Genomic DNA, 25,479 nt, shown 5'->3' with positions numbered 1-25,479 from the left:
CACCGCTGATACCGCAAGAATAGACGGTTCCAACCAGAAAAACCTGAATGACGAAAAGGCTTGGTTTTGCAACGAGCAGCATGGTTTCGCCTAGTCCACTGAAGAGACAAATTCGTGTGGCTGGCCTTTTAAGACTTCGAAGGTCGACGTCGTACTTGTCGCTCACCTGGTGTACAATGTAGTTATCACAGCCGGTGGAGAAGTCGGGAGATATTGTGCATGACGGGACTGGTTTTGATCCATCCAGACCACCGCTGATACCGCAAGAATAGACGGTTCCAACCAGAGAAACCTGAATGACGAAAAGGCTTGGTTTTGCAACGAGTAGCATGGTTTCGCCTAGTCCACTGAAGAGACAAATTCGTGTGGCTGGCCTTTTAAGACCTCGAAGGTCGACGTCGTACTTGTCGCTCACCTGGTGTACAATGTAGTTATCACAGCCGGTGGAGAAGTCGGGAGATATTGTGCATGACGGGACTGGTTTTGATCCATCCAGACCACCGCTGATACCGCAAGAATAGACGGTTCCAACCAGAGAAACCTGAATGACGAAAAGGCTTGGTTTTGCAACGAGTAGCATGGTTTCGCCTAGTCCACTGAAGAGACAAATTCGTGTGGCTGGCCTTTTAAGACCTCGAAGGTCGACGTCGTACTTGTCGCTCACCTGGTGTACAATGTAGTTATCACAGCCGGTGGAGAAGTCGGGAGATATTGTGCATGACGGGACTGGTTTTGATCCATCCAGACCACCGCTGATACCGCAAGAATAGACGGTTCCAACCAGAGAAACCTGAATGACGAAAAGGCTTGGTTTTGCAACGAGTAGCATGGTTTCGCCGAGTCCACTGAAGAGACAAATTCGTGTGGCTGGCCTTTTAAGACCTCGAAGGTCGACGTCGTACTTGTTGCTCACCTGGTGTACAATGTAGTTATCACAGCCGGTGGAGAAGTCGGGAAATATTGTGCATGACGGGACTGGTTTTGATCCATCCAGACCAGCGCTGATACCGCAAGAATAGACGGTTCGAACCAGAGAAACCTGAATGACGAAAAGGCTTGGTTTTGCAACGAGTAGCATGGTTTCGCCGAGTCCACTGAAGAGACAAATTGGTGTGGCTGGCCTTTTAAGACCTCGAAGGTCGACGTCGTACTTGTTGCTCACCTGATATACAATGTAGTTATCACAGCCGGTGGAGAAGTCGGGAGATATTGTGCATGACGGGACTGCTTTTGATCCATCCAGACCAGCGCTGATACCGCAAGAATAGACGGTTCGAACCAGAGAAACCTGAATGACGAAAAGGCTTGGTTTTGCAACGAGTAGCATGGTTTCGCCGAGTCCACTGAAGAGACAAATTGGTGTGGCTGGCCTTTTAAGACCTCGAAGGTCGACGTCGTACTTGTTGCTCACCTGATATACAATGTAGTTATCACAGCCGGTGGAGAAGTCGGGAGATATTGTGCATGACGGGACTGCTTTTGATCCATCCAGACCAGCGCTGATACCGCAAGAATAGACGGTTCGAACCAGAGAAACCTGAATGACGAAAAGGCTTGGTTTTGCAACGAGTAGCATGGTTTCGCCGAGTCCACTGAAGAGACAAATTGGTGTGGCTGGCCTTTTAAGACCTCGAAGGTCGACGTCGTACTTGTTGCTCACCTGATATACAATGTAGTTATCACAGCCGGTGGAGAAGTCGGGAGATATTGTGCATGACGGGACTGGTTTTGATCCATCCAGACCAGCGCTGATACCGCAAGAATAGACGGTTCGAACCAGAGAAACCTGAATGACGAAAAGGCTTGGTTTTGCAACGAGTAGCATGGTTTCGCCGAGTCCACTGAAGAGACAAATTGGTGTGGCTGGCCTTTTAAGACCTCGAAGGTCGACGTCGTACTTGTTGCTCACCTGATATACAATGTAGTTATCACAGCCGGTGGAGAAGTCGGGAGATATTGTGCATGACGGGACTGCTTTTGATCCATCCAGACCAGCGCTGATACCGCAAGAATAGACGGTTCGAACCAGAGAAACCTGAATGACGAAAAGGCTTGGTTTTGCAACGAGTAGCATGGTTTCGCCGAGTCCACTGAAGAGGCAAATTGGTGTGGCTGGCCTTTTAAGACCTCGAAGGTCGACGTCGTACTTGTTGCTCACCTGATATACAATGTAGTTATCACAGCCGGTGGAGAAGTCGGGAGATATTGTGCATGACGGGACTGCTTTTGATCCATCCAGACCAGCGCTGATACCGCAAGAATAGACGGTTCGAACCAGAGAAACCTGAATGACGAAAAGGCTTGGTTTTGCAACGAGTAGCATGGTTTCGCCGAGTCCACTGAAGAGACAAATTGGTGTGGCTGGCCTTTTAAGACCTCGAAGGTCGACGTCGTACTTGTTGCTCACCTGATATACAATGTAGTTATCACAGCCGGTGGAGAAGTCGGGAGATATTGTGCATGACGGGACTGGTTTTGATCCATCCAGACCAGCGCTGATACCGCAAGAATAGACGGTTCGAACCAGAGAAACCTGAATGACGAAAAGGCTTGGTTTTGCAACGAGTAGCATGGTTTCGCCGAGTCCACTGAAGAGACAAATTGGTGTGGCTGGCCTTTTAAGACCTCGAAGGTCGACGTCGTACTTGTTGCTCACCTGATATACAATGTAGTTATCACAGCCGGTGGAGAAGTCGGGAGATATTGTGCATGACGGGACTGGTTTTGATCCATCCAGACCAGCGCTGATACCGCAAGAATAGACGGTTCGAACCAGAGAAACCTGAATGACGAAAAGGCTTGGTTTTGCAACGAGTAGCATGGTTTCGCCGAGTCCACTGAAGAGACAAATTGGTGTGGCTGGCCTTTTAAGACCTCGAAGGTCGACGTCGTACTTGTTGCTCACCTGGTGTACAATGTAGTTATCACAGCCGGTGGAGAAGTCGGGAGATATTGTGCATGACGGGACTGGTTTTGATCCATCCAGACCAGCGCTGATACCGCAAGAATAGACGGTTCGAACCAGAGAAACCTGAATGACGAAAAGGCTTGGTTTTGCAACGAGTAGCATGGTTTCGCCGAGTCCACTGAAGAGACAAATTGGTGTGGCTGGCCTTTTAAGACCTCGAAGGTCGACGTCGTACTTGTTGCTCACCTGATATACAATGTAGTTATCACAGCCGGTGGAGAAGTCGGGAGATATTGTGCATGACGGGACTGGTTTTGATCCATCCAGACCAGCGCTGATACCGCAAGAATAGACGGTTCGAACCAGAGAAACCTGAATGACGAAAAGGCTTGGTTTTGCAACGAGTAGCATGGTTTCGCCGAGTCCACTGAAGAGACAAATTGGTGTGGCTGGCCTTTTAAGACCTCGAAGGTCGACGTCGTACTTGTTGCTCACCTGGTGTACAATGTAGTTATCACAGCCGGTGGAGAAGTCGGGAGATATTGTGCATGACGGGACTGGTTTTGATCCATCCAGACCAGCGCTGATACCGCAAGAATAGACGGTTCCAACCAGAAAAACCTCAATGACGAAAAGGCTTGGTTTTACAACGAGTAGCATGGTTTCGCCCAGCCCACTGAAGAGAAATTGGCGTGGCTGGTCTTTTAAGACCTCGAAGATCGACGTCGTACTTGTTGCTCACCTGGTATACAATGTAGTTATCACAGCCGGTGGAGAAGCCGGGAAATATTGTGCATGACGGGACTGGTTTTGATCCATCCAGGCCAGCGCTGACATCGCAAGAATAGACGGTTCCAACCAGAAAAACCTGAATCACGAAAAGGCTTGGTTTTGCAACGAGTAGCATGGTTTCGCCGAGTACACTGAAGAGACAAATTGGTGCGGCTGGTCTTTTAAGACCTCGAAGATCGACGTCGTACTTGTTGCTCACCTGGTATACAATGTAGTTATCACAGCCGGTGGAGAAGCCGGGAAATATTGTGCATGACGGGACTGGTTTTGATCCATCCAGACCAGCGCTGATACCGCAAGAATAGACGGTTCCAACCAGAAAAACCTCAATGACGAAAAGGCTTGGTTTTACAACGAGTAGCATGGTTTCGCCCAGCCCACTGAAGAGAAATTGGCGTGGCTGGTCTTTTAAGACCTCGAAGGTCGACGTCGTACTTGTTGCTCACCTGGTATACAATGTAGTTATCACAGCCGGTGGAGAAGCCGGGAAATATTGTGCATGACGGGACTGGTTTTGATCCATCCAGACCAGCGCTGATACCGCAAGAATAGACGGTTCCAACCAGAAAAACCTGAATCACGAAAAGGCTTGGTTTTGCAACGAGTAGAGTACACTGAATAAACAAATTGGTGTGGCTGGTCTTTTAAGGCATCGAAGGTCGACGTCGTACTTGTTGCTCACCTGGTATACAATGTAGTTATCACAGCCGGTGGAGAAGCCGGGAAATATTGTGCATGACGGGACTGGCTTTGATCCATCCAGACCAGCGCTGATACCGCAAGAATAGACGGTTCCAACCAGAAAAACCTCAATGACGAAAAGGCTTGGTTTTACAACGAGTAGCATGGTTTCGCCCAGCCCACTGAAGAGAAATTGGCGTGGCTGGTCTTTTAAGACCTCGAAGGTCGACGTCGTACTTGTTGCTCACCTGGTATACAATGTAGTTATCACAGCCGGTGGAGAAGTCGGGAGATATTGTGCATGACGGGACTGGTTTTGATCCATCCAGACCAGCGGTTATTTCCGCAACAATAGACGGTTCCAACCAGAAAAACCTGAATCACGAAAAGGCTTGGTCTTGCAACGAGTAGCATGGTTTCGCCGAGTCCACTGAAGAGACAAATTGGTGTGGCTGGTCTTTTAAGACCTCGAAGGTCGACGCCGTACTTGTTGCTCACCTGGTGTACAATGTAGTTATCACAGCCAGTGGAGAAGTCGGGAAATATTGTGCATGACGGGACTGGTTTTGATCCATCCAGACCAGCGGTTATTTCCGCAAGAATAGACGGTTCCAACCAGAAAAACCTGAATGACGAAAAGGCTTGGTTATGCAACGAGTAGCATGGTTTCGCCGAGTCCACTGAAGAGACAAATTGGTGTGACTGGTCTTTTAAGACCTCGAAGGTCGACGTCGTACTTGTTGCTCACCTGGTATACAATGTAGTTATCACAGCCGGTGGAGAAGTCGGGAGATATTGTGCATGACGGGAATGGTTTTGATCCATCAAGACCAGCTCTGATACCGCAACAATAGACGGTTCCAACCAGAAAAACCTGAATCACGAAAAGGCTTGGTCTTGCAACGAGTAGCATGGTTTCGCCGAGTCCACTGAAGAGACAAATTGGTGTGGCTGGTCTTTTAAGACCTCGAAGGTCGACGCCGTACTTGTTGCTCACCTGGTGTACAATGTAGTTATCACAGCCAGTGGAGAAGTCGGGAAATATTGTGCATGACGGGACTGGTTTTGATCCATCCAGACCAGCGGTTATTTCCGCAAGAATAGACGGTTCCAACCAGAAAAACCTGAATGACGAAAAGGCTTGGTTATGCAACGAGTAGCATGGTTTCGCCGAGTCCACTGAGGAGACAAATTGGTGTGGCTGGTCTTTTAAGACCTCGAAGGTCGACGTCGTACTTGTTGCTCACCTGGTATACAATGTAGTTATCACAGCCGGTGGAGAAGTCGGGAGATATTGTGCATGACGGGAATGGTTTTGATCCATCAAGACCAGCTCTGATACCGCAAGAATAGACGGTTCCAACCAGAAAAACCTGAATGACGAAAAGGCTTGGTTATGCAACGAGTAGCATGGTTTCGCCGAGTCCACTGAAGAGACAAATTGGTGCGGCTGGTCTTTTAAGACCTCGAAGGTCGATGTCGTACTTGTTGCTCACCTGGTGTACAATGTAGTTATCACAGCCGGTGGAGAAGTCGGGAGATGTTGTGCATGACGGGACTGGTTTTGATCCATCCGGACCAACGCTGATACTGCAAGGATAGACGGTTCCAACCAGAAAAACCTGAATGACGAAAAGGCTTGGTTTTGCAACGAGTAGCATGGTTTCGCCGAGTCCACTGAAGAGACAAATTGGTGTGGCTGGTCTTTTAATACCTCGAAAGTCGACGTCGTACTTGTTGCTCACCTGGTGTACAATGTAGTTATCACAGCCGGTGGAAAAGTCGGCAGATATTGTGCATGACGGGACTGGTTCTGACCATCCAGACCAGCGCTGATACCGCAAGAATAGACGGTTCCAACCAGAAAAACCTGAATGACGAAAAGGCTTGGTTTTGCAACGAGTAGCATGGTTTCGCCGAGTCCACTGAAGAGACAAATTGGTGTGGCTGGTCTTTTAATAATTCGGAGGTCGACGTCGTAGTTGTTGCTGACCTGGTGTACAATGTAGTTATCACAGCCGGTGGAGAACTCGGGAGATATTGTGCATGACGGGACTGGATCCAGCCAGCCAGCGCTGATACCGCAAGAATAGACAATACCAACCAGAAAAACCTAAATGACGAAAAGGCTTGGTTTTGCAACGAGTAGCATGCAATCCCAAAATTCGCGGTCACCCCCACGCCGGCGCACTCCGTCACTATACTCAGCCGCTATGCGGGAAGCGGCCTTACAGGATGTGAATTCAGTGGGAGAGAGCGTTTATGCCAATGAACAGCAAAACAGAATAAAATTTTTAAGATGTCATCGTCTAATAGAGAAGAACACCATGTAAAGAACCCCTGGAGACATGAAAGGCGCCACCAGAATATAAACGTACTGCACCCTGGCCATATGAATTTTAATGCGTTGCGCCTATGGGGATTCCGTCGATCTTTGCACATCGCTGATGTTTAGACTACGATTTTTCGACAAAGGCAGTGAAATTCTGGAAATGTCATCGCCTATTTTCGTTCAGTACGTCCTCCAGGCCACATACCAACCGCGGCACGATGTGTGAGTGTTAATCCTGATGCACCCAAGGGCCTTCAAAGTTGCGACTCAGACAGGGTTCCCCTCCTAGGCGCTCGACGGACTAAGTCCCAGTATTATCGTAATACGCATGCGCTGAGACTGTACGGCCGGTCTGAAGGAGTTCGAAACGAGAACTGTCATTTTTTCCAGAACTCGAAGGGGCTGACAGAACAGACAACTTTATTGTGAGTGAGTAATATACAAATGACACCGTTTTGTATTTTATATCGCTTTTATATTAAACTCTACACCTTGATAAAACTGTCCATTTCGAGTGCCGTTTTGGAAGTGATTTTGTCAAACGCGACCTTTCAGGGTGCAACAGGGGAGCAAGATACGGGGTTCAAACCCCGTGATCTTACTTTCATGTATGCATACTACAAAATCAGCGTAGGACGCTTTTTGCTTTGCGAGTTTGCGAGTTGCTTGGGGAGTGTACACCTCCCTGTGCGGGGTGCGGGTAATGACCCTGGAAAGGATCGCAATTATAGCAAAGTACCTTGGCGTAAACAGCTGAGCGGTATAGTTATTAGGCATTCGCATATACAATTCGTCAATGAAAAACTTCACTTGACAGACCAACAAAAACAAATGAGCTTCTTTTCCAAATGAGACATTGAAAATTTGAAAGGCGTTGCAAGTTCTTCGTACATAGTTCTTCACGAACGATTATCCCAACGTTCAGGATCACTGAAATTGTCGGTTTACACACTGTATTGTTGATTTTGCTTGCATTTTCAACGTGAAAAAGAAAAAAAAAACAGGGAAAGAGAAACAATTAAAACTTTTCATACAATGACCCTCGTACAAAACTACTCCATCAATTTATTTTTATTTTTTTTCTCTGTGCCTCTCTGTCCTCCGTATATAGTTTTTCGGGCATGATATCCGGAGAGGCTGCTATGCTGTAAGCCCATAAACTTAGTGTAATAATTAAGATGATGTCATTCTCTGCACTTGTCTCCATTATTTCTTCTCAATTATCATATTACTTACAGTGTAGTTTATCAAAATGCTCGTTCAGACCAGATCGCTATAACTACTTGTTGAGGTTCATGAGTCGCAGGAACTGCTCGAATGTGAATGTACTTCCTAACGTCGACAGAAGCAGCACTACATCGATCAAGGGTAAAAACATGCCTGAAAACCTGGTTTCATTCCGAATACTTCATTATTGGTGTGTGTGTGTGTGGGGGGGGGGGGCAGCTTTATTCTATTTAGTGGTCAAGAACCCTCGGGACGCAGAATAGGTGACTGCAAGCCATGCACATGCGGCCCGCGTGTGTGAGCGCCCTGATTGCCCTGGTCTAAGCATCGCTTCATCTTAAGCGAGAAATAAACAATCTACTCGAGGGCGCGTAGCACTTGTTTAGCGTTATCTGCAAATCTGGTATTTAGTTCTGCTCCAAAATATCTGGTCCAACGAGGTCGCGTTTGATCAAATAATTTCCACTCGGAGACGCCACCACTCGCATCGCCACAGCACTCGCAGACGCCAAATTGTCCATATCTTCCATTTCATTTAGTAATAACCCTGGATATAAACGTGATATCGAAGATGCCATCGCTTAATTACGTAGTCTGTATATCCATCCTTATTAGCTACGAGTCCGCGGCACATACCTGTTTCCCTTGCTAGAGCCTGCGAAGTAGCGTTTGGTTAAATCATTCATTTTCAAGCGACCAAAGAACAAACAGGAGACAAGATCACACACAAGTCGCTCTGTTGTTGTTTCGTGTTTGTTCTTTGGTCGCTTGTGGATTTACACCAACCAGCCCAATCTATATACTTCAGACATTTTGGCAAATCGTCGCCGAAGTGGCACTCACTGGCGCCAATTTGTCAGTTTCCTCTATTTTAGCTCGTAATAACTCTTGATACCAATTTGATACTGACGGTATCATCATAAAATTACGTAGTCTGTGTATCGTCTGCGGAGCGTAGCTGCTGTCCTTGCTGCACTCTTAGAACTCGCATTTAGTCAATTTGTCGTCCAGAAGGCTATCACAGGCGCCAACCTGCCAATTTCATGCGGTAATCTCCCGATATCTGGAAAGTCTCATGCTCGTTCCCACAGTTATACATCACGGCTTATTCTTTATCTTACGCGAATGCTCCCGGGCGTGTTATCGGTGTTGTTATCAGGTCGGGGCGCGAAAAGGGAATTGTTCGCCTCAGATATGTCCTCCTCTCCCTGCCCAGATCTGTTCCTCCTCACGTACTCACGCACCACCCTGTAAACTTAGCTTCCTTGCGTAGCCCTCTGCTATCAGGTCAAGCCGGGTTTCAGAGGGGGTGTCCCTGAATGCTGCTCCTGTTCACAGTATATAATACCTTGTATTAACTGCTGTAGATCTATGCCGCCTCTACAGTACACTCTCAGAAATTAAAACTTGTCAGGGAACTGGGATAATTGTTTCAGTTAATAGGCATGAACATATATGCTATAAGTAGAAAATTCTTGAGAATGCACTTCTCTGGCTACTGATTTTGTTTACATCTACTGTTGATCACATTCATTTATCACATACTATATTCTTATATATATTATTATATTATGACATATTTGATCACATTAAATTTAAAATTCAGCATATATAAGAAAATATCAGGAGGGAAGTTGCTATTCATTGCTCATTCCAACCTAAAATTGAGTGCTACAAATTTAGAGAGTGTACCTGTCCATTGTCATACCTAAAATATATATTGTCATTGTAGGAATGTCACAAAACAATAAATGTAGTCTTTTGCGACCTCCCTGCACGTTCATTGTATCCTGAAACGCATAAGTGCAAGAAATAAATGTTCAACTTGAAAAATGTATATTCTCTTTACTCATCATCAGACATCTTCTTTACAAAAGCATAACGTGTTAGACTTTTTTGTTTACGTTTCACAGACGGGGTACACGAGGGCCAAAATGATAAAATCACAACTGTTTCAAGCTCCAAACCGTCCTGTTGCAATTTGCAGACCATACGTGTGTAGTGCAACAGGGCCCTTGCACATCAAAATGTAACATGGGAGTCACAGTTAATGCAAAGTGTTTCCTATGAGAGACTTCGATGCTGAACAAAATTGTGCAAACTGCGGAAGGTGCCATAGAAGATCTTCAGAAAGCGTGTCTGGTCTCTCAACGGTGCTACGACGCTCCCTTTTAGATGACGATGATACTGATTGGAGTTTCAGATGTGCTGCTGCATTTTTTCGAACGTGCTCCACATAACAAGCATGACACAGTCAGCACTGGATAGCAGGCCCCCGTCCCTAAGCAGCTTTGCTCAAGCTGCAGTTGTATTCAGCAAAAGCATGTGAGTACTCGAGAAGGACATTCAGTTTGGCACAACCGCGCCTGCAAATAATCTGAACAAATGAAGGAAGAAACAAACACACATAAAAGGGCTGTACTTCAAAAATAGATAAGTCCTTGTGTCAAGGAGGTGTTACCACTTTCTAATTAACTTAATTGATTAAGCTTGCGTCACTACCTTGCGTGATCTAATTGCGTGAAGTAATTATTTGGGCTGCTTCGGTGTGTCCATATTTGTGAGGCAAGGCACCGCTGTTGTTCACTAAAAGACTCTTTCTGCGGCGATGCTTGATATAAATCATACTAAACGCATACACGGCTAAAACAACGGCTGTGATTTTAGAGAACGATCTCTTTCTGCCTGCGAGTATATCTTTCCTGGACCGTTCGTTATGGAAAAATTTTTGTCCAGAACGCAGCACGGGATATTATATACATGGTGGTTGTTAACCTCACATCGTTTCTTATTGAAATATTGGCTGGGAAACGTGCTGTAGTACAATCCCCAGCGCTGCACTGGAGTGACGGTCTAGTTTCGGAATGCAAAACATAACGTAACTAAGAATCGAACGGCAGGACACCCGTGAAACACTGTTAGGATACATCAGTATACTGGCACTTTACAAAATTGTGTGATGACAAACAACGATCAACGCCTGCAGCACAATGAATACTCACAATCTCCTTTGCCTCCCATTGTTTTCTATGGGCACACACAGCGCTTTAGGGCCCCCCAACATGGCGGCCCGAATGCGCGCCTCTCTCCCACGAGCCCCTCTCCCATGCGCGATCCAGCCTTTATACATAGACATCAGTGCCGACATCCTTCTCGTCCATTTCTTCCCCGTTGTCGCAAACAATGCGCGCGGTCAGAGACACGAAGCTACCGTAGAGATCAAAGTGTGCCCTTTGTAAATTTTGCACACAAAATTCGATCACGGAATTCTTTATCCGTTGTCCGGATAAAAAAGTTGGTACGAAGTATCTTTCACTCCGTATTGAACAGAACCTGAACGGAATTTTTGAACGGAAACTTTCGTTGACGCCATGACGGGAGCGTAGTGCATATGTGACCCTCTCGCTCAAAAAGAACCAAAGATGTCTGCAGGTGCCTCGACAGGTATGGCTTTTTGTTGTCTTTTGCGGCGTAGCTTCCCATTGTTCTTCCCGGAGACCTGCATGGAATCCAACACGTCTCTCCCAGACGCAATGGCCGTTTTTTTACTGCGCGCGATATTCCTTCGCCGTCGGCCAAATTCCGCGCCATGCGCTTCAACGTTTTCTTGGTGATAGGTTTTATTTGTTGCCAGATGGGTACAATAAATTTGGATATGTTGCTCAACACACCAACACCTCGTTGGAAATGGGTACCCGTATACACGGATATTATTTTTGAAGAATTACGGTACATATTTGAAATGCAACGTTAGATTGGTTCTACCTTTAAATCGGAACGGTAAACGTCTTCCCGTTTCGTCTGCGAGAACAATCGTCACTGAGGGGATTTCGAATTACTGGTTAAAATACTGGATGTTATCTAACGTGTAGGTAACGACGTGCTTGTCTTTCTCGTAATAAAAGGGTAGTATTTTTAATATTGGTTTTTTCCATCTCCCCACGTAAGTGGGTTCCAGGATATTCGTGTAGACGATTATGTTGTGAAATGGGCGTTCCAGGAGTACTCGGACAACAAGGAGCAGTCGAAACAAGGACGAAGACACAAGAAGACATAGAAACAGAGGCTCCCCTTGTCTTCTTGTGTCTGGTCTTCTTGTATATTCGTCCTTGTTTCGCCTGCTACCTTGTTCTCCGAGTCATGTACCAACAAGCCCATCGAGCTACTCTGGTCATTTCAGGAGTACCTCGACTGCGCTCGTGGCATCCTCCTCGCCCGTGAACAGCGTACGCGATTCGAACCCCAAACGCACAGCCAGGTACTCGGAAAGTCTTAAGGTGGTGGTGTCCTCGGAAAGCCGAACTTTACATTTCTGTTCGGCTCGATCGAAGCTGAAGTGCACGCGTTCACCAACGCGTTGGTTAACCGCATCCAGGAGTGCTTGGGGTGTAGCATAATATTCGGGAAGCAAATGTACTTGCAATGATCGAGGGATTTTCGTCTTGATCACGAAGGAAAATTAACGCGTTACAAGGAGAGAGGTGCGCGGAGTTCCTTCTTGCCCCTCGGCAAGAAGGAACGGCGGGTGTGAACTGTAGCAGCTTTAAAAAGGATTCTGGAATGTTAAACTCTTTCGTCGTTTTCAGACAGTAGACGTTATGCGCGAATTCTAGCGTTGCCTCCATCTTGTGTGATTGGAAATACTTGTTGAGTGTGTTACGAAGGGACGTGGTTTCCGAATTCAAAGTGACGTCGCCGAATGCAATGGTACAGCGTGCTTCAACAAGACTGAGGTGGCTTCGCGTTCGCTCATTTTAAGAGGCTTGACCGCAGGACCTGATTCGCGTGATGCCAGTAACGAGTCGAGCGCCTGCGCGAGCCGAGGGTCCAATTCCACGGCTTTCACGTCTTCGGGTAAGACAAAGTCGTATCGCGATTTATTGTACACCAAAGAAACGTTATGTTCCGAAAGGGCTTTTCCCAAATCCCTCTCGAAATCCGAGGTGACGCGAAATGTTCGCCCGGCTTCGACCGTGTCCTCGAAAGAAACCTCGATTTTCGCATCTTGCTTTTCGTATCCGATATTTAAAAACCCTTTGCTTATGCTGAGATCCATCAGGCCGATTTTATAGCGATTCAAGAGCTGAAGCGGAGTATCGGAAGCTACCGTGAAGGCATTGAGCTTATTCGAAGGAAACTTATCAATGCTGGCTTTCGAGAGGAGGTGGACGTAGATGTCTGACGTCATTTCCCAATCTTGACCACGTCGCTGCTCGGAACCCAACTGTCGTGTTCTTTGTCGTAACCGTGAACCAGCGAACCAAGGAGAAGCTCCGACCGTTCTTTCTCAGCACTTTCGTTACTGGCCAAGGCTGGTTGGCGTCGCGGGTTACGACGAGTACCTCCTCCGGGTACAAAGATTCGTCCACTTCCTTACCCCGGTAATCTTCCAGGTGCACGGTGGGAGGAGAGGTGTCTCTCAGGCGGGAGACGGTGAAAATCTGAGGTGACCAATTCCCTTCCGAGCTCTTTTGAAAACCTTTTCTGTGCAGTAGGACCCTCACTTTATCTCCGACCTTAAGCTTCTTTTTAACGGAGGGCACGACGAGCTTCCCATTTATTTTATTGGACAGTTCCAATTCGTTTTCGGGCGTGACTTCTGACGGGCTGATGCCGCGAGTGTCATAAGCCCATTTCTCTTCGATCTGGAATGGCAGGCCTACAGTCCTGCGTTGGCCGAACAGTTAAAATTTTCATTTATGCCGATGACATTTGTATTTGAATAATTGGGAAATCAAGGTCAGCCATACGCCGTCGTCTTCAGCTTTCGCTGTATAGGATTTGGTGGTATCTCACTGAAGTGGGCATGGATATCTCGGCTGAAAAAACAGCTGAGCTAGCCTTTACTAAGAAGGATATGCGCCAGTGTCAGCTTTGCATTGGTAATCAGCCGCTCAGACAAGTTAAGCACCACAGATTTCTGGGCGACTTCCTCGACTCCAGCCTGTCCTGGAAGAAGCATGTCGACCACTTAGACACCAAGACCCGCCGGTGGATATCTGTCATCCGTCACTTTGCCGGAGCGAAGTGAGGAATGGATGAGAAGTCCCTTCTGGCCCTCCGTCACGCTTTAGTTCGTGGCACACTTGTGTACAGCCTTCCCTGTCCTGCATGGCGTCTCCCAGACTCAAGAACAACGACTTCGGTGTATACTTGCGCGAAGCCTGAGGATATCTCTTGGTGTGCCGAGAGTCGCGGAAACTCGAATGGTGATAGCCGAAGCCCGTGAGCTACCGATAGAAATCCTACCGCAGATGGAAACCGTTCGCTATTACCCGCGCCTCAGAACGCACCACCGTCGTCATACCCTTCTAGCAAAAATTTATCGGCGAAGCCAAAGTGCTGTCTTGAAGTGCCTAATGAAAGTGAGGCCCAAGCTTCCTCCGTTCATAATCCACCCAACAGTTCCCACGACCCCTCCGTGGTCGCTTCCGCTCCCATCACTCTCCCTATCTGTCCCTGGCCTCAAGGTTCCAAAGGATCAAGTGCCACCTTTAGTTCTTCAGCAGTTGGCAGCGGACATGATGCACCTTAAATATCCTGACCGCACTGCCGTCTTCACTGATGGACCTTCCACACGGGATGGTTCGTCCTGTGCTTTCGTTGTCCCATCAAATGCAGTCGAACGTGGATATTGTCTGTCACATCGTACGTCATCAACATCGGTGAAGCTGTATGCCATTCTGCTGTTTCTATACAGCAGATCTCCCAACTTCCTCCGCGTGCCTGGGTGTTATACACCGATTCGCGGGCTGCTCTGCAATGTGTGGCAACCATGGGGCTTCGTGGGTCTCTAGCCCCGATCGTGGTAGGCATTCTCCACCAATCCATAACTTAAAAACCCGAGACTAGGGGACAAAAAAAAACGACAAACAGAGACAAGGTCTCAACAACAAGGTCTCGTTTTTTTTGTCCCCTAGTCTCTGGTTTTTAAGTTATGGATCTATACCACCAGCTCGCTAGCTACCTCTCTATCCTCTCGTTATTCTCCACCAAGTTCGGCGTCTACATGATGAAGGTCATCGTATATCCCTGCAGTGGATTCCAGGTCACTGCGGTCTAAGAGGCAATGAGGAGGCTGACAGAGCAGCAACGGCTGCCCACGAGTCCCCGACAGCCGTTCCCATTGTGCTCTCGAGAGGCGACAGAAGGGCCTTACTAACTGCATGGTTTCAACCACTGGCTCTGCAGCAATGGCGCAGGGACATCACGGCTCGATCTCTAATGCATTCGGTAGACCAAAATCTGTCGTTTTCTTTCCCTGCCCGTCTCCTACGCCGTTTTACCTCCCTCCTCCGTAGACTCCGCCTCAATGTTGCTTCCACACCGCAATTCAAGTGTATGATCCGATGCTGTGACACGGGCCTCTGTTCGACCTGCGGTGTCGTGGCGAGCGCCCAGCACATTCTTATGGAATGTTCACTGTACTGCCCGCAAAGGCGGACATTATGTAGTGAGCTTGCCCGCATCAGCAACAGGCCGCTCACCATTCCCAACTTTCTGTGACAAAAACTTAAAGCGTGCTTCACCTGCACACTCCCATAGACGTAACGCATAAGAAATACAAAATCGCCTGTAGTTTGATGTCGCTGTGCATTTGTTCTCTAAATACATCTTCTTTAAGCACCAAGGATGATTATGATATGAAATTTGTGAATGATTAGCGCCATCTTCGAGGTTCCATTTAGGTTCCAAAGTACACACGTGAGGTGAAGTCTGGTTTACACTTTCTGTGTATTTTTCCTCTTTTTTCCGGACATTCTTGGGAGGGGGGGGGGTAATTTACGTGTACACCACCCCACTCTTCCTCTCAAAATAAAGTTGTTGTTGTTGTTACGTGTACACACATATTCTTCTCTACATTATAGCGAACTAGTGACGAAACACTATGACATTGCTGACATTGAGCGCGCAGGCTTTATGTCTTTCACGAACTCGCGACGTGTTCCCATAGACGCAGTCCATTAGAAGTAGTAACGTGTCTTCTGCTTATTTCTTTCCTGTCATTGTGCCCTTTTGCCCTTGAGCTGCGTTCCTTAAGTCCAAATGATGACTGTGATTGGAGGTGGTTAAGACTATCTCCGAGGTTCTACTGAGGTTCCAACGCACAAGTTGTAGGTGTGGCGGTATATACAATCGTTACAGGTGAATGCAGTGAACATTCGTCTGTAACGGCGTTTTATGTTTTACAGAAAGAAAGAAAAGAGTTCCGTCCCTATATTACTGTTGGAACCTAAGCGTATGCGCATCATATCATTCCGTTGTTTATACTATTCTGATGTATCTCATTTTTCTGCTTTTTTCACACATAAATGAATACAATGTGACGTGCCCAATGTCTTTTTGTTTTCGTTGCTTAATTTCGTTCTCTGTTTTTGCAACTTTGAGAAGGGTAGAAAAGATTCTGTAGGTTTTTCTATGACTGACTTCTGCACATGGGAACAGAGTTTGTGAACACATTTTTCATTAAACCAGAAGCGTTTCTTTTCGGGAATTTTTACCAGGTGGACATCATTATAATATTTAAAAACAAAACCCCCTTGCTCATTTATTGCTCATAAAAATCAAGTTTATCGCTCACGGCAGTTTTTGTGCCATTTTAGCGTCACATCGTCGCTGCGTCGTCATCAATTTCAAGAAATTATGAAATGCGCGTGGCGTCAGTTGTCTGTTACTTCAAAATATATCTACACAAAATGTATTACGCTTCCCGCGTTTCTTTTTGATAAACCACCACGGTTACATTATTTTTGTACCGCTCTACCCCAAGAACACGCTGACGTCCCACACTTATCCTGAGGATGTCATTGTGGGACAGCAGTGACATCCTGGGAATATCCCCACATAATCCTCAATTTGTTAGAAAAGTGTTAGAATGAGACTCCAGAGATGGTCCTAGGGACAACCATCTGGCGACAAGACTGGAATACTCTCAGGAGCACTATAGGATCATGTAAAATTCTCCAGTAAATCTGCTTTCATTTCTCACTTTTAGAAGTGGCCCCCAGCTTGTCATTTTCCGTCTCTCAGTTTTGATTGTTTTTTGATGACGAACAATGGGTGCCATGGTATAAAAAGCAAAAAATATAAAATGTCATGTGCCACTAAGTGTAAGACTAAGTCAGCCGACTTTGAAAGGAATATCCCACAGTGGCATTTCCTTTCGCAGACAAATCATATACTATATATTGCTTATCTTGCGAACTTCCGCACGTGCGACAGTCCTCCTAGCATCGAAGTCAAAACCAAAGGTGAAGAACCTAAGTTTAATTCAATTTCATGTATAAGTAACACACCAGTGACGAATTCCTTGGAGTATAAGGATACAACCAAGATAGCGTCCGTGTTTCCTATTTCGTTGATTTAAAACATCCACCGAAAGTCAAGCACGCGCTGTAATATGCCATCACTTTTGTGTATCTTCTACGGAAATACCAGTCCTCCTCAGGTACCCGCGGACGCGGCTGTAGAGTATGTACCACTGCGCCCATACACCATGTTGCAAGCCCATTGGCCTAGACTGTGCGCTCGCTCCGATTGGTCGAGAACGTTTTGAAATCGCATTTTGTAGCGCGCATGTGCGTACAGCGTCTCGGCCGTTTCAGCATAGTTTCGAAATAGCATGGCCGGCATGTCGTCCTCCTGTGTTCGGTGGTGTCAATCGACAGAACAGTTTGCAGAAATATGTTCGCGGGTTTATTAGTTCGTCCTTGTGAGTCTACGCGTGTTGTGCTGTTTCTGGACACAACTGTTATCCCACGAACAATTTGTCAACTGCGGTACCGGAATGCTTCATGAGTTGGAGCGTGAAGAACAAGTTCGAGCGCCGTTGGACTTCGAGGACTGTCAACAAAGACAGGATTACGTGCCACACAAGCGCTTTTCGCTTCGCTATAGTGGATGCACCGCAGGCAGCGAAAGAAGATGCTCATCATGAAATGGTACGCACTCATGAGACTGGCTCGGTATTAGGAGTTGAACGGTGTGTTCGCTCTGCTTCATGTTCGAACTTTGTCCCAGTGTGTCAACAACGCAGTGGGCTTTGTACGCACAGTGCACCCATGTATCAGATCTTTGAATTAGTGTGTTGTATCAAATAAATCTTTATTTTACCCCAAAATCGCTTTAGTTATTTTGAATACCGAGTAACGGCGGCAGGCCTGAAATCCAGTAGAAGTCGATGGTAGCCAGGACCGACCGAAAAGCCAGCCAGACACGGAGGCTCCTGATTGGCCGACTGGTTGTGCATAATATCCACCACGTCGCAATTTCATTGGTCGTGTGCCCAGTGTTGTGTGAATTATCTCAAACTATGGGCTCTATGGGGAGCTGTTGGAGCCTGGAAATACTCCGTGCAGCATCCCGTCAGGGACCTTGCACGGATGTTCATGGCAACGAGGGCACAATGAAAGGTCTAGCAAGCTATATTTTATTGCACATTGAACCCAGTGCATGGAGTATCCGTTGAAATCATTCAAGTTGTATTTGTATCCCTGCATTTTTGTATTTTCTATTTCTATTCTACTATTCTCTCTTTGTAATATTTTGTAATTTATATACATGATCACTGCTGATATGGTTCAATTTTTGTTATGACAAACAAACAGAAACACCAATTAATGGGCGCAGGCATAGAAATGCACATCGCATTATTAAACTAATTTACTTCTCCTATATATGTCCTCCGGCTGGCGGCCGCAGGATGTACGCAAATGACTATCACTGGAAGATCCCATGATGACACTCTCCGGATCTCCTCCGGACATCCCATCACGGACGAGGACGCGATGACACCTTGAGGACGTCCTGAGGATCGCGAGTGTTCTTGGGGTACAGATATGAGACGAAATTTGGTCTGACGACTTTCCGGAACGACAAAATGTCCAATGACCCTGATGAAATGATCGAATTTGTATTTTAACTGTAATTTATATTTTTACGGTAAACATTCCTTTTTGTTACAACATAGAATAGGGACGCTAAGTAGCGTATCTTATTTAGTCACTCTAATAAACAATATTTGTTATGCGAAAAAATAAATAAAAAGGTTATAGGTCTTCACCCTGCATGCGGAAACATTCAGAAAAGATGCCGACAGCTTGCCCAGTAGGGTAGTTTCATTTATAATCGAATGATGCCCGCCGGTCACATTTTTTATTTCTCTCGAAAAAAATATATGTTATCCCACCCACAAAGAGATGCAAAAGGTGCCTGACCGCAGGTCTCTGCGATATTTTCTTCTCCGTCAACGGCGCTTCGAAGCAACCGGCGCGATTTCGCGGCTTACATTTATTCCAACTTTGTGACCTTTTATCTCTTGAACGAGATGTCCCATTTGGACGAATTTTTTTTGCTGAGAGAGTGGATGGTGCATGTTCCACCGTGGGCTATTAAATTTATGTGGTCAAGAGAAAAGTATACGAAAAAAAATCCCGAAAGCGCAACAGAGTACCGTTTTACCGCACTTTTGGAAGGTCATGGCCGCGGCCCTGGATCTCCGACTGTGATGTTCCTCGCATGAGCAGAAAGATCATTATTTGTTCTTTCGTTTGACGTCAAACACATTGCTTTATCTTCAGTCATTATCCCCTAACAATGCCGTGAACACGGAAGGGTAGGGGAAAATTCTCATTTTCGCGGCAGTTTTTACCCAAAAAGGACATCTTGAAATTTTCCAATATTTCGTACTAACGTAGCTGAGACATAGCTCTTTCACGATATGCAATAAAATGTTTGCTTATTTTGGTCCCAGAGGGCGCGCAATTTTTTTATTTTTCGCACCCCTATCTTTATAAGAAAAAAAAAGAAAGGGAAGGTAAGCCAGATGGATGTCGGCTTGTTATTGAAAAAAAAATGAAGGGTGAAGACAAAAAAGGCAAAGAAAAGAAGAAAGCAAAAGAAAACAAGAAGAAGGAAAGAAAAACGAAGAACACAAAACTAAAGCTGTAGAATCACACACTCTGGCGGGATCCTATGATGTATGCAGAACTGGTATAGCAATGAGAGGAAGGAAGAAAATAAAAAACAAAAAAATACAGAGAAAAAACAGAGAGAACGTAAACAGCGAACATGTGCACAACTGAAGGCATTACGCCTTTGAAAACTGAGTGCAAAGGGAACTAAATGCATTGAATCCTTGGTGTTTGACCCGAAATGCGCGCAATATAATGAATATGGTCAATGAAATGGAGCAGCTGGAATTGAACCCGCTCCCAACGGATATGTGTTCCGAAGATCCTACCGTTACACCTCAGTGGCAGCTGCTGGTACCTTTTCGACTGCGTCGTTTCATTGATCTGATTGCTTTGGGCGAAATTCAGGCTATGTGTTGTGTCATCATCTGTGTTTCTTCGCCTCACCTTCTACTGTGATAATGAGAATAGTGTGCTGATACATATTGTACAAATTGCAATATGCATTTTTGGGGTGGGTGCCTCTTCGCTCTTTTGACCCGGGCGCGCCGAGCCCCAAAGGTTGGTGTCAGTCTCTTAGCGGGACTTCCCGGGGGGGCGGCGCCCCCCCTAATTCATGTTCCTGGGGGGCAAGCCCCCCCCCCCCCCCCCCACCGCAGTCGGCGCCTATGTTTGGAGTATTGTATTTAAAATACTGTATTTTAAATACAATTTGAGGTATTTTGGTACTCTACTCAATACTTTTTGTTTTGTGTATTTGTACTCTATTCAAAATACATTTTATGGTATTTTCTACTCAATAATCTAATTACATATTTTGGATCTCCCTCTCAAACTTTCTGTGTCTCGTCTTTCTATTATCTTGCTTGTTCAGTGGAAATTTCCTGAGTCCCCTGAGTTGACCAGGATAGTGACTCTAGACCTGGACATTGGCCCTTCTTGGAAGTCTCCATTTAGAGATCTTGCCCCATGTGTACTAATCCTTGGCCAGTGAGGGTTCCATTATGTGTACGGACGGCAACGTGTTCCTGAAGACGAAATCTACGACAGTCGCCCCAGCTCACACAAGATCATTATCTGCGTCTTCAGTGCTCTGTGATTATAAAAGCGACGGTTTCCATCACCGTGGCAGTGGGCACCGCAGCTCCGCAATGTGGCACATAGCTAATCCATTTCTGCTTTTTATGCAGGTAAGAAATGACGTTTCCCTATTTCGTAAGAAAACCAGCGACTTGTTCTTTGTAGAGCTGCCGTGCCCACATGTCGTCGTGAAAATGCTTGCTGAATGTGCTCATGTAATTTTGCAACTACTGCTCCAGAGTGGTGACGTCGAAACAAACCCAGGTCCTATTCAAACTAAGCAGCTAGAGACCGTGTTGCAGATGCTACAGGACTTAACTAATCGATCTTCTGCAATTGAAAAAGGCCAGGCTGAGCTTATGAACGCCGTAGCTGAAGTGCAAATGTCTCAGAGTGAAATGTCCTGTAAAATTACTGATATCTGTGGACGTTTAGCGGCAGTTGAAGCCAATGTTTCTTCTTTGGAACAGGCGAAACAAGATATCGCTAAGCTTAAGTCAGATAATCAGTCGCTTAGGGCACGTCTTTCTGATTTCGAGGACCGTTCCAGACGCAATAATCTTGTATTTTACGGCATACCCGACGACAAATCTGAAACGTGGACCCAATCCGAGACAAAGCTACTGTCTCTCATAAATGATAACTTGGGAATCCATGTCTCTAGTGATTCAGTCGAGCGCTGTCATAGAATCGGAACGTACACTGATTGTAGGCCAAGGCCAATTATTGCGAAGTTGGCGTCATTCAAAACGCGTGACACTATTTATCAAGCTAGGCATAATTTGAGGGATTTGAAGATTGCTGTGTCCGAAGACTTTAGTACCGATACCAGACTTGCTCGGAAGAAGTTAATCGAATATGGCAAATCGTGCAATGCCCCTTCTAAGCTGAAATACAATAAGTTGTATATCAATATGAAATGTGTTTGTTATGACCCCGTTAGTGACACTATTTCTGAAATTCATACGTACATTCAGAATGGTTCAAGTGTGCTTGAGAGGTCCAATATCTCAACTGCGCGAAGTACAGAAAGCCATGCTTCAACCCAGGCAACGCAGCCTTCTATCTCCAGTTCACGTCAGCTTCGATCGAGTCGATAGGAAATCCCCAGGGGCACTGAAAGGTGTCACGGCACGCGCCTATCTATTGTATATACAAACATTAGAAGCTTAATAAACAAACGTGATGAACTCAGCTCATTCATCGACACCACTGAGGCCGACGTAGTTGTCCTTACTGAAACATGGCTCTCAACCAAAATATCAAATTGTGAGCTGTTTAATTGTGAGAAAGTGTTTGCGGTGTATAGAGCCGACAGAGGATTAAGGGTTGGTTGCGGAGTACTGATCGCTGTATCAGAGTCTTTATTATCTGCTGTTGTTAATGTCCCTACCACGCTGGAGATGCTTTGGGTCTCAGTTGGTTCACATCATAACAAAATCATTGTCGGCGTGTGTTATCGTCCACCATCGTCTGATAATAACTTTGTTGACAATCTACATGACGCACTAAATATTGTCACGACGCGATTTCCGTCTGTACCAGTGTTTCTTCTTGGTGACTTCAATTATCCAGGTATCTTATGGAATGTTGAGCCACCTGGCGTCCCATCATCCAATGATGCTTGCGCTTTTGTTCGCCTGTGTGATGATTTCCATTTTAACCAAATTGTTCTGAACCCGACTCGCGTTACTGCTACTACTTCAAACATTCTTGATTTAGTCCTTACCACAACTCCTGACCTCGCATCACCTGTAGTACATTCCGATGGTTTAAGTGATCACTCATTACTGCATTTCTTTGTACAAACTCACTTACATACCCATAGTACACGCACGAAAGTCATTCGCAACTATAAGAAAGCCAATCTCGCAGCTATCAATGATGAACTGTGTAACTTCCTTGATTGCTTCATAGATGGCTTTGATGATCGCTCGGTTGAGTCGAACTGGTTGATGTTCAAGACGAAATTAACGCAACTTATGGATAAGCACATTCCTGTAAGCGTCATCCGCATACGAAATGAATCACCATGGTACAACCGCACTTTAAAACGACTAAAAAACAAGAAGAAGCGTCTTTATCGTCAAGCCAGAAGAACGTCATCTCCCCAGAAGTGGGAGCAATATACCGCTTCTCTGAACGCTTATAGTGCTGCTCTTAAAAATGCGAAGTCCAATTTTTTTTCAAATCAGTTACCCTCCATGCTAGCCGAATCTCCCAGGAAGTTTTGGAACACGGTAAACCCTAAGAATAAGTTGCAGATTTCCTTGCTTGATTCAGCTGGCAACCTACAGTCTGACCAGAGGTGCGCAGGCATTTTGAACATGGCTTATTCTAACTCCTTCAGCTCAGTTTGTAACATACAATGCCCTCCACTCAGTATGCGAAACATACCGCCCATGGACCCCATCATTGTCGATGACGTGGGAATTGGCAAGATCATCGATTCATTACCATTGTCATCCAGTGCGGGCAGTGATTTGATTACTCCAAAACTTCTGAAAGGCACTATTGTCTACTCATCAATTTTTCTCTCTAAAATATTTCAACAATCATTGCTTGAAGGACAAGTTCCCATTGACTGGAAGTTGGGTAAGATCATCCCAATACACAAATCAGGCGATAAACAATCCCCCAATAATTACAGACCTATTTCATTAACATCCGTGCCGTGTAAAGTACTTGAGCATATCATCTACTCTCATTTAGTGCGTCACCTAAGAGAATGCTTTTTTCAGCGATTCCCAGCACGGGTTTCGCAAATCATTTTCCTGTGAGACGCAACTTGCTTGTTTTGCTCACGATCTCCACATAGCGTTAGATCGGTCCTCAGTTATAGATTGTATTTTCCTTGATTTTAAACGCGCCTTCGACAAGGTTTCGCACCAGTTACTGCTTCATAAGCTCAACTTCCTCAATATTAATCCCCAGGTTCTGGAGTGGATTCGGTCTTTCTTGAGCGATCGGTTCCAATATGTAACGGCTAACAATTACGACTCCAATCTAATCCCAGCCCGTTGCGGCGTTCCCCAGGGTTCGGTGTTGGGCCCACTTCTTTTTCTCATATACATTAACGATTTACCCAACAGCCTTCGTTCAAACATAAAACTGTTCGCTGATGACTGCGTGCTATATCGTGAAATTACGAAGAGTGACGACGCCAGCATTCTCCAATCTGATTTAGACCACGTCCTTGATTGGTGTAACACATGGCGTATGGAGCTCAATATTAATAAATGCAAACACCTTAGAGTTTGCCGCAAAACCTCAAACTATTCAGAGTACAGCATCAACAACACCATACTTGAACACGTTTCATCATATAAATATCTAGGCGTTCATATCACATCGGACTTATCTTGGCGCACGCATATTTCATTTCATTTCATTTCATTTTATTACCTTAAGGACCCTTTACACAAGGGTGTTACATAAGGGGGGAACAAGAGGAACACATCAAAGTATTTACACAGTTTATAATTGTATTCTAAAGAAACATTTATTCGCAGACACGTTGAAAACTGCTAAGGTCCGGCAGTGCGACGACATCAGCTGGCAACCTGTTCCATTCGCTGATACCCAGCTGAAGTGTGGAGTGCTTATGCGCGTCTGTGCAGCTCAAATTTAATTCTAACCTATAGGAATGCTCAACACGACGCGAGAAAAAGCTGGCGCGAGTAATATATGGAGAATCAGAATGATACAATTTATGTAGGAGAACAAGCCTAGCTATTTTACGCCTTGCTGCCAATAATGGGATTTTATAGTACTTTTTGGTCTATGTCATACTTACTGTACGATCGTGTATATTGAAAATAAACCTTATAGCATTACTTTGAACATGTTCTAACTTATCACATAAATATCTCTGATAAGGACTCCACACAACAGCAGCGTAATCTAGTTTGGATCGTACCAAAGTATTATATGCTAAGAGCTTCACATTTGAAGGGGCCTGGTGCAATGTACGTTTTAGAAATCCCAATGTACTTGATGCTTTGAGACACACCTGTTCAACGTGGTATTTCCACGACAAATCGTCGGATATGAATATTCCCAAATACTTATATTGTTTAACTTTTTCTAACGTAGTTCCCCGAAATATGTAATCAATGTTTGTGCTCATTTTTGCTCTCGATATTGACATCACTTTTGTGAATGTTACATTTACGTCCATTAACCATACATTGCACCATGCTTCCAGGGCATCAACATCTGACTGAAATCTTATACAGTCTTCGTAACAATTTATGCCCTGGTACAAAACCAAATCATCAGCATATAGCCGAACGTTGCACTTCAAACTTTGCGGTAAATCATTAATATAAATTAAAAATAAAAGAGGGCCGAGGACAGAACCCTGCGGAACCCCTGAGAGAACATGTGATATATCTGATACCGATGTACCGCATTTTACACACTGCGTCCTGGATGTCAAAAAATTAGATGTCCATGCCATGACAGAGGGATGAAGTCCAACGGAATGCAGTTTGCTAATTAACCGCAGGTGAGGAACTCGGTCGAATGCGTTTTTAAAATCGACA

This window comes from Ornithodoros turicata, unplaced genomic scaffold, assembly GCF_037126465.1.
Source record: "Ornithodoros turicata isolate Travis unplaced genomic scaffold, ASM3712646v1 ctg00000850.1, whole genome shotgun sequence".
In the NCBI taxonomy this organism is placed as follows: domain Eukaryota; kingdom Metazoa; phylum Arthropoda; class Arachnida; order Ixodida; family Argasidae; genus Ornithodoros; species Ornithodoros turicata.
Note: the sequence above shows the minus strand (reverse complement) of the source record.